Source organism: Dama dama, chromosome 33, assembly GCF_033118175.1.
Source record: "Dama dama isolate Ldn47 chromosome 33, ASM3311817v1, whole genome shotgun sequence".
Classification (NCBI taxonomy): Eukaryota; Metazoa; Chordata; class Mammalia; order Artiodactyla; family Cervidae; genus Dama; species Dama dama.
In genome coordinates this window covers 70,278,749-70,290,168 of record NC_083713.1, presented here as the reverse complement: position 1 = coordinate 70,290,168, position 11,420 = coordinate 70,278,749, and positions in this window count along the sequence as shown.

Genomic DNA, 11,420 nt, shown 5'->3' with positions numbered 1-11,420 from the left:
AGGTAAAGCGGCTTGGGGACAGTTTTCATAGGAGGAGCTTTTGAGGTTTACAGCGAAGTAGATTTTGCGAAGTACAATACAAACTACTAAGAGAAAAATACAAAGGAGAGAAATTACAGCCTTTTACTTGTGTAGTATCACAAATAGTAGTGGTATTTGCAGTAGTATCATAATATGATTGTGGTCAGGTTACAGTGTTCTTGTGGAAAGTTTTTTACATGAAGTTTGGGCCTGGAATTATTGTTTAAGAGCTGTGCAAAGGAGTGTTAATTGGTGAAATTCCTTTGTATTTTTTTTTTTTTTTTGCTTTGAACTGATTAATGATACTATGTTTCTGACCTTTTTATGGGTACGTTTATTTCTGAAAAATTTGAAGGCGACATTAAATTTGCACCAGAATACACCTAAGCAAGTATTTACAGGCCTTTCTTATTTTCTCTATGGCCTTTCTTATTTTCTCTAATATTTCCTAAAGGTCGTAAATTCTCCTGTAGGTTTTCACACTACCAGTAAGGAAAAAAAAAAAAAAATGGATAAGGATGAATTATACTGAATGGATGAGCAATTTTTAAAAGAAAAGAGAAAAGCACCCAGAAAAGAGACAGTAACTTCAAAATGTCCTTACATCCGGGGCCCTCTTTAAAGCAGCATGAGTCCTATTCATCAGGGTTTTGCCTTTTTCAAACACTTCAAAATTGTCTTCAAGAAATTGCTTATGGAAAATTTTATCCTGGAGAGACTTTTGTTTTAGTTTAAATATTTATTGATTTCGAGAAGAGACAAGACCTAAAAAGCATGAACCATGTGGCACCAATTTCTAAGTTTCTTACATCCAACAGTCATTCCTATTGCGGTATCGGGCAGAATACAAAGTCCTCAGGAGAAATACAAAGAACCACTGTCTTCTGATTAAGTTTGGGGACAGTTTTCATGGATTATAAGGAGGTAGATATGGGGCTGTGCATTCTGATGAGAGCTCAGAGATGGGAAAACTTGAAATAGATGATGGAGCCTGGTGCATGGACAAATGTCTTTTTTTTTTTTTTTTTTGGACAGATGTCTTAAGACATGAGATCTGAATGTCATGCTCATAAATTTGGACTAAGCATTTGTTATTATCATGGAAACGTGAAAATCACAAATTACTTGATGCCAGAATATAAATTGATGAAGAACTCTGAGAAATTGTAATAACTGCATTACTTTGAAACAGGTGTAATGTGGCTGAGAGAACACTGGTGAAGGATTCTTGAAACCTGGTGCCCTGACAGCACGTGCATAATCATGTCCAAAAAATTCACTTTTTTTTGGCCTTTTTTCTCGTTTGTAAGATGAGGGATTGGTCTAGGTTGTGTCTAAGGTCCTCTTTATAGGCAAATGTATCAATGATTTGATAATTCTGTAACATAAGAAAACAGGTTTTTTCCATTAACCTTACATGTTGTTTGGCTTTCCAAGTGAATAGGACAAAAGGCAAACTGGAAAACAAAACCTTTCTTACTTAGCTAACATAAACACCCACAGAAGTTTATTTACGTTGTTAAAGTGAGATGTTGTTAGACTAACATTAATTAGAGTTGATGACTAAGAGTTGATGACTAAGCCTCTAAGAACCTGGACTTGGAAGCCTTAGCCAAATTAAAACCATCTCCCTGGGAAAAAAAAAAAAAAAAAGGTGTTACAGTTTTCTTAGTCAATAGCTAGAAACTGGAACACTAGTGACAGTAGTACTAGTTTTGATGGTGTTTTGATGTAGGAATACATATAGTTCTGGGACACAAAAAGTCAAGGCTTTTTGCCTTTTTGAGAGTCCAAGATGGATCATTTATTCATCCATCCTTTAACTACTATCACCTGAATATCATACACACCCCAGGCACTTGGCACTGAATCCCAGGAGGAGAGCGACCTTTTCTGCTCCTGAAGTTTGCAGTACGTTTGGGGAAACACACAGTAAATAGTTAAATTAATATATAATTTCAAAGTGAGACAAGTGATGATGATGAACATCTCCCTATGCAATAGAAAATAAAGGGAAAAACCTGGAGGCTAGATATGACTTCAGGTGTGACTTGAAGACAGGAATCTTGTAAGAGCAGGGTGAAGAGCGAGAGTGAAGGGACTGAAACCAAAATCTGTGAATCCCGGGAATTGAAGGCAAAGCAGCCAGTGGCTAGCAATTGAGGAGAAGGTCACAAATTGTGTATTAACATTGTGACTTACTATATGCAGTGTGTGTGTGCGCGTGCTCAGTCACATCTGACTGTGACCCCATGGACTGTAGACCTCCGGTCTTCTCCATCCATGGAATTTTCCAGGCAAGAATACTGGAATGGGTTGCCATTTCCTACTCCAGGGCATCTTCCCAACCCAGGGATCGAAACTGCGTCTCCTGTTTCTCCTGCATTGGCAGGTGGATTCTTTACCACTGTACCACCACTATGTGCCAGGCACTAGGCTGAATTCCATTTCTTTTCATATGCTCCAAACCCCTTCAAAACAGATACTACATAGTAGATGAGAAATTAAGATCAAGAGCAGTGTTCTCAACCTTATCTGCATAATAAGATCACCTGTGGATCTATTAAAATTTCTAGTCCCTGAACCTCACCCTCCGTATATTCTGATTTAATTGGGCTGAAGTAGGGGCTTGAGCCCTTCTAATAAATCCCTTGTGTAATCTTAACATGAAGCCAAAATTGAGAATTGCAGTCTTAAAAGTTAATTTGCTCAGGGTCAGTTAACAACTAAGTGGCAGAGGAGGCAGAAATTAAACCTAGATCTGTCTGATTCTAAAACCTGTGCTCTTAGCCACTCATTAGTGCTTAACATTCAACTACATGTAGCACTAGTTACGTACTAAGAATTTTATAAAACACAGAAATAAAAATGAACAAGACAAGAGGCCTTGCCTTCCAGAAACTCACAGTCTTTTAAGGCAGAAGTCTCAGTAAATGAAGCTTGGCCAGCTCATGTAGGGAGAAGCAAGCTATCTGTGGACTCTGATTGAGATTAGTTATGTTCATATTTCAAGCTAGATTGGCATTGAAGGTAACTGATGCGTCAGCGAGTCTACGTGGGTGGATATTGCAGTCATCTTTTGAAAGGTGGTACAAGCCTAAACTAAGACAATGGCTAGGGTGCAAAGAGAATCTGCAGGACTCGATGATCACTGATGTAAGGGTGAGGACAAACAAGAAAGAAGTGGAAGATGAATTCAGAGTTTTGAGTTTCATAGACTGGCTGGAAGTGAACACCACTGATCTAGAATAAGAACACAGGACTGGCATCTGGAGTTCAATGAGTTTGAAATACTTGTTGGACATTTAGGTAAAACTCTTGATGAGAGTGTTGGAAATGTCTGAAATTGAAGTGAACAAATGGGTAGAAATAGAGCTCTGAAATCATTGACTTCCAGGTGATAGTTGAAGGCATGCTTTGCATAGTGTGTATGCTGTGTATGGAATTTTTTTAAAAGATAGCAGACATCTAGAGGGAAAAAAATCCACAAAACATGATATTGCTATATTTGAACAGTTCAATAAAGCTATTTTTATCTACAGTGATATTAAACCAGTCAACATGTGATCATCCATGATGAGATTTTAATACTTTGCAGAACTTTTCTGGCCATTCGGCCAATTTAACAGATGATGCATAGCCATGGAATGCAAACCCATTTTAAATATTGGCCATATATTTAAGACTGCTATATGATGCATTCAAAATGTAATAGAAATATCTTACAACAGTGTTTACATACATAAATAATTTGTATGTAACCCTACTTTTTATTTTGATTATTTTAATATTACTTAAAAAAACTGTAATGTTCTAGATATAAAACTAGTTAGAAAATTCTTAGGCTTAACTCATACCAAAACATTTGCAAAATAAATATGAACAAAGGCTTTAAAATGTAATCTTCAAGTTATAGAATGTGAAAGATATTTTTGAAATTGAAGCATTTCAATAAATATTGACGTGGAACAACAGACTGGTTTCAGATTGGGAAAGGACTACGTCAAGGTTGTCAATTGTCACTCTACTTATTTATCTTATATGCAGAGTACATCATGTGAAATGCCAGGCTGAATGAAGCACAGCTGGAATCAAGATTGCCAGGAGAAATATCAATAACCTCGGATATGCAGATGAAACCATCCTTATGGCAGAAAGCAAAGAGAGCTAAAGAGCCTCTTGATGAAGGTGAAAGAGGAAAGTGAAAAAGCTGGCTTAAAACTCAACATTAAAAAAAAAGAAGAAAGTGGCTTCCAGACCTATCATTTCATGGCAAATAGATGGGGAAACAGTGAAAGATTTTATTTTCTTGGGCTCCAAAAGCACTGTGGATAGTGACTGCAGCAATGAACTTAAAGGACACTTCCTCCTTGGAAGAAAAGCTATGACCAAACCTAGACAGCATATTAAAAAGTAGAGACATTACTTTGCCAGCAAAGGTCCATATAGTGAAAGCTATGATTTTTCCAGGAGTCATTTACACAATGTGAGAGCTGGACCATAAAGAGAGTTGAGCACCAAAGAATTGATGCTTTCAAACTATAGTGTTGGAGAAGACTCGACTCTTGAGAGTCTCTTGGACTGCAGGGAAGTCAAACCAGTCAATCCTAAAGGAAATTAACCTTGAATATTCATTGGAAGGACTGATGTTGAAGCTGAAGCTCCAATAATTTGGCCACCTGATGCAAAGAGCCGAGTCATGGGGAAAGACCCTGATGCTGGGAAAGATTGAAGGCAAGAGGAGAAAGGGATGGCAGAGGACGAGATGGTTGGATGGCATCACCAACTCAGTGGACATGAGTTTGAGCAAGCTCTGGGAGATGGTGAAGGACACAGAATCCTGGTGTGCTGCAGTCCATGGGGTTGCGAAGAGTTGGACATGACTGAGCAACTGAACAACAACAACAATAAATATTGAAATAGTTGTTACCGAATGAATTATTTTTGAGGTAAAACATGCTCTTAATTGCAGTTTATAATGTGATGACTCAATTCTTTTAATATTTCTCTTTATTAAACCTTTATTTGTACAGTTATCCCTACCATTACTTGACCTTCATTTACAGCAAGTGATAATTTAAGTTCATCTCTGTTTTTAATCAATGTGAGACAATAAGAAGCAAATCTTAAGAGAAATAATGTAGCAGTACTGTTCGAATGTTTTACCAACACAATTCAAACATGCTTGAAGTGGTATTTGAAGGTTATCATGTAACTAAAAATCACATCATTTCAAAATTCTCCAATAAAATTATGTACTAATGAGAATATATTCATGTCCTCTAAAGATCTGCAAACACTACTTTGAAAAAACTATCATAGCTATCCAGTGTTTTTGCTTATTTGTATCTTATAAAACTCCTTAGCATAAATCTCTAATTCTCAAAATGTATTCCATAGAATTAATAGTAACAGGAATATGTGGGGAAGATAGGATTCTGTGCTCATATTTGGTAAGCATTCAGTTCAGTTCAATCGCTCAATTGTGTCCGACTGTTTGTGACCCCATGAACCGCAGCACGCCAGGCCTCCCTATCCATCACCAGCTCCCGGAGTCCACCCAAACCCTTGTCCATTGTGTTGGTGATGTCATCTAACCATCTCATCCTCAACCGTCCCCTTCTCCTCCTGCCCTCAATCTTTCCCAGCATCAGGGTCTTTTCAAATGAGTCAGTTCTTCACATCAGGTGGCCAAAGTATTGGAGTTTCAGCTTCAACATCAGTCCTTCCAATGAACACCCAGGACTGACCTCCTTTAGGATGGACTGGTTGGATCTCCTTGCAGTCCAAGGGACTCTCAAGAGTCTTCTCCAACACCACAGTTCAAAAGCATCAATTCTTTGGCATTCAGCTTTCTTTATAGTCCAACTCTCACATCCACACATGACTACTGGAAAAACCATGGCCTTGACTAGAGGTACTTTTGTTGACAAAGTAATGTCTCTGCTTTTTAATATGCTGTCTAGGTTGGTAATAACTTTCCTTCCAAGGAGTAAGCATATTTTTAATTTCATGGCTGCAATCACCATCTGCAGTGATTTTGGAGCCCCCAAAAATAAAGTCAGCCACTGTTTCAACTGTTTCCCCATCTATTTCCATGAGGTGATGGGACCAGATGCCATGATCTTAGTTTTCTGAATGTTGAGCTTTAAGCCAACTTTTTCACTCTCCTCTTTCACTTCCATCAAGAGGCTTTTTAAATCCTCTTCACTTTCTGCCATAAGGGTGGTGTCATCTGCATATCTGAGGTTATTGATACTTCTGGCAATCTTGATTCCAGCTTGTGCTTCTTCCAGTCTAGCGTTTCTCATGATGTATTCTGCATATAAGTTAAATAAGCAGGGTGACAATATACAGCCTTGACATACTCCTTTTCCTATTTGGAACCAGTGTGTTGTTCCATGTCCAGTTCTAACTCTTGCTTCTTGACCTTCATACAAGTTTCTCAAGAGGCAGGGCAAGTGGTCTGGTATTCCCATCTCTTTCAGAATTTTCCACAGTTTATTGTGATCCACACAGTAAAAGGCTTTGGCATAGTCAATAAAGCAGAAATAGATGTTTTTCTGGAAATTTCTTGCTTTTTCAATGATCCAGCGGATGTTGGCAACTTGATCTCTGGTTCCTCTGCCTTTTCTAAAACCAGCTTGAACATCTGGAAGTTCACGGTTCACGTATTGCTGAAGCCTGGCTTGGAGAATTTTGAGCATTACTTTACTAGTGTGTGAGATGACTGCAATTGTGAGGTAGTTTGAGCATTCTTTGGCATTGCCTTTCTTTGGGACTGGAATGAAAACTGACCTTTTCCAGTCCTGTGGCCACTGCTGAGTTTTCCAAATTTGCTGACTTACTGAGTGCAGCACTTTCACAGCATCATCTTTCAGGATTTGAAATAGCTCAACTGGAATTCCATTACCTCCACTAGCTTTGTTCATAGTGATGCTTCCTAAGGCTCACTTGAAGGTAAGCATTGGATTAGAAAAAACTAAACAGATGTTGTCAATATGGGGATTCTGAGATCCTATAGTATTCCAGGACAAAATTTGTCCCATAAAAAATTTTTTCCCAAAAAACAAAACAAAACAAAACATTTTTTCCCCTTTTTGGAGTATCTCACTGAGCTCATAGTTGGCTATGTTTATACACTGTCAAATAAACATCCCTCTCTAATATGTTTAGAGACACCACAGTTCAAAAGCATCAATTCTCTGGCACTCAGCTTTCTTTATAGTCCAACTCTCACATCCATTTAAATTTAAATTATTTTAAATTTAAGCCATTTAAATTATTATTTAAATTACTTTAAATAAAATGATTTAAATTACTATTTAATTTACTTTATTTAAATTTCTTTAAATTTTATTTAAAATTACTATTTAAATTACTTTAAATAAAATTAATTATTTTAATTATTTAAAATTTAAAGCTATTTAAATACTTTTATTTGTACTTAAATAAAATTTTTATTTAAGTTAAAAAATATTTATACTTAAATTTTTATTTATACTTAAATAAAATTTAAGCTATTTAAATTACTTTAAATAAAATATATTAAAAATTCAGGTCCTCAGTTGCACTAGCCACATCTCAAGAGCACAGTAACCCCACGTGGATGAACTCTGAAGATTTTAAAACTTTTCTATCATCACTAATTTAACTGGAAAGCACTGTATTAGATGATTTATGTAAATCAGTCTTCCTCAAAATACTGACCAAAAAATTAAGAAAGAAAGACAAAATCATTGTCTACCACCAATTTGTCCACCTAAAATTTGTTGGTTCTTTTAACATGTTGAAGACAGAATTATGTAATGCAAAGTTGCTGCACTTAATTGTGGTTTTTTAGTTTTACTTTGGGAAAAAGTCTGAGTTATGGCATTCTAAATGTTCAGGCTTGGCACCAGCTTCTTCCAGAGGGACAGGCCAATTTCAAAAGGCAGTTTGGTTTCTCAGCAAGAATCATGAGTACGTGACCTGTAGAAAGGCTTTAACATGTTAATATGGACCAAGTTATAAAAAAATAAAAAGCCTCCCACTGGAAACAGTGTTTATTTGAATGTATTTTAAGTATTCCCTTAAAAACATCAAAGAGCTAAAAAGATAAAGAGGGATTAGCAGGCAAAAATCTAACGGAAAATGAGACCCCGGGAAGGTGAGCATAGCAAGGAAGCTGCTCTTGCCCAGAAATTATTTGCTGACTGGGAAAAACTGAAATTCTGTCTTAACAGACTTTTCAGACAAGAGACTATGTAAAATCATGGAGTCTGCTAAATTTGGGGTCAGAGACCTCAAATTTCAAAGACAAGACCCTGGGACCTCCCCAGTGGTTAAGAATCCACCTCTTTCTCATATTCTTTTCCAATATAACTTGTCACAGGACATTGAATATAGTTCCCTGTGTGACACATTAGGACCTTGTTGTTTATCCATCTTGTACATATAGTCTGCATCTGCTAATCTCAAGCTCCCACACCTTCTCTTCCCTGCCGTCCCCTGCCCCCAACTCTTGGCGACCACAATCTGTTCTTTATGTCTGTGATCTGTTTCATGATCTTCCTACATCCTTTGTCAGTATTTTGAGGTGACAGGAGTCCTTTCACAGAGGGAGAGGATGAGCCCAAGGTTTACTATTAGTTGAGTCAGAATAGAAATCAGATCTTCTGATTCCTAATTCCTTGCTTTAAAAAAAAAAAAAAATTCATCTTGTTCTCAGGACCATGCTTTAAATCTTTTAGATCATGTAAAAGAAATTTTTTTCTACTGTAGTAGTTTAACAGACAGTAATAGATAATTAACAGTGACAATAATGGATAATTCTTGGTATATTTGTAGGCAAAGCTTTTATTCATTTTCTTGATTATATGCCCAGAATATTAAATATAAATTATTTATCTTTTTGTAGCTTCATACACTGAGGTCACCCACTATTCAGTAGTAGTTACAAATGTGAGCTAATGTAATAATAGGGACACTTATCTTTTTGGATGTAAACTCAGTAAATGTCTTCTGCAATTACTGACCTTAGCTTGCTTGTAATTTTTAAATTGAGGATAAGCTCTATACCACTCTCAAACAAACTGGAAGAAATGACGGAGGTGCTTATAAATCAGTCTGGTCACAGACAGGTAAACTAACCTGAATTCTCATGGTTGAATTGCTTCCATCTGTGATGATTAGTAAGATCAATGCTGGCTACAGAAAAAAAAAAATGTGGTCAAAGAGTGGGGCAGGATGGGGAACAGGGCAGGTTAAACCTCCAATCTTCTGAACGAAGGCGGTGAGAAGGGCGTTCGCCATTTAGATTTGGCCTTGATGTAACCCTTTCAGGGTGCTTTTTGGGTTTGTTAGGAAGCAGTGATGACTAAAGTCAATAAATTGAATGTATATAAAGTCAAATGGTCCCTGTAAGGCTTGGTATGTATCATCAGGCAACAAATAAACTAAACAAAGCCCAAACAAGGTCACCATGGATGAGCAAGCAAATGCAAAACACAACTCTGAGACAAAGTCACTGAGGTATAAAACATCAGGGTGAGAAGACAACTGGAAAGATTATAGACTATAAACTATTTGTCAGAGAGGCAATGATAGAGACCAAGAATAAAGAGGCGACACTAGCTATTAATTATTACAAAGGCCCATACAATTTGAGGTCAAAAAACACAGCGAGGTGCTAAGAGATTTCTCTCCTGCTAATTCACCACATGGTCATTCTAGCTCTGCAACACTCTTTCATTCAAATGAATGCACACATGAGGGCTTATATAGCTTTCAGTCTCCCAAAGGCAATATGAGTGTTCTAAGTTCTAAATGAACTTAAGCTAGACTCACAATTGTCTAAAAGTGTATAGTGCTTTTACAAGGGGATGAAAAAAGTAGCAGAGAATTTCCTCTGGCTTCCCAATTACATATACGTGTGTGTGTGTGTGTGTGTGTGTGTGTGTGTGTGTGTGTGTGTGTGTGTGGAGGAGAGGTACATCTATATACACACAGCAACAGAATATTTTATCTGATACAGATGGAGGACATAAATGATTAAATAGTTCAAAATTCCTAAAAGAAGTATGCATAAGTCGAGGTGATGTAATGACTTCCCTGGTGGCTCAGAGAGTAAAGCGTCTGCCTACAATGTGGGAGACCCCCGTTCAATCCCTGGTTTGGGAAGATCCTCTGGAGAAGGAAATAGCAACCCACTCCAGTACTCTCGCCAAGAAAATCCCATGGATGGAGGAGCCTGGTAGTCTAAAGTCCATGGGGTCGCAAAGAGTTGGACACAACTGAGTGACTAAATTTTTGACATAAAATACATCTATAGAAATTCAAGGGCTTGAATTTAGATTCCTTTGGGGAATTGTTGTTCAGTCGCTAAGTGTCCGACTCTTTGTGACCCCATGGACTACAGCACACCCGGCTTCCCTGTCCTTCACTATCTCCTGGAGTTTGCTCAAACTCATATTCATTGAGTCAGTGATGCTATCTAACCATGTCAACCTCTGCCACTCCCTTCTCTTCTTACCCTCAATCTTTCCCAGTATGAGAGTCTTTTTCCAATAAGTTGGCTGTTCACATCAGTTGAACAAAGTATTGGAGCTTCAGCTTCAGCATGAGTCCTTCCAATGAATATGCAGGGTTAATTTCTTTTAGGTTTGACTGGTTTGATCTCACTGCTGTCCAAGGGATTCCCGAGTCTTCTCCAGCACCATGGTTCAAAAGCATCAATTCTTCGGTGCTCAGCCTTCTTTACAGTCCAACTCACATCTGTAAATGACTACTGGAAAAATCATAGCTTTGACTATACAGGCCTTTATCAGCAAAGTGTTGTCTCTTCTTTTTAATATTCTGTCTAGGTTTGTCATAACTTTTCTTCCAAGGAACAAGTGTCTTAATTTCATGGCTACAGTCACCATGTGCAGTGAATTTGGAGCCCAAGAAAATAAAATCTGTCACTATTTCCACTTTTTCCCCATCTATTTGCCATGAAGTGATGGGACTGGATGCCATGATCTTAGTTTTTTGAATGTTGAGTTTGAAGCCAGATTTTTCACTTTCCTCTTTCACTTTCATCAAGAGGCTCTTTAGTTCCCCTTCACCTTCTGCCATTAGAGTGTGGCATATCGAGTTATCTGCATATCTATAGTTGTTGATATTTCTCCCCGCAGTCTTGATTCCAGCTTGAGCTTCATCCAGCCTGGCATTTTGCATGATGTATTCTGCATATAAGTTAAATAAGCAGGGTGACAATATACACCCTTGACTCCTTTCCAAATTTTGAACCAATCCATTGTTCCACATCTGGTTCTAACTGTTGCTTCTTTTCCTGCATACAGGTTTCTCAGGAGACAGGTTAGGTGGGACCATAGATTTCCCCAAAACAGGAACAATCAAAATAATTTCCCATACAA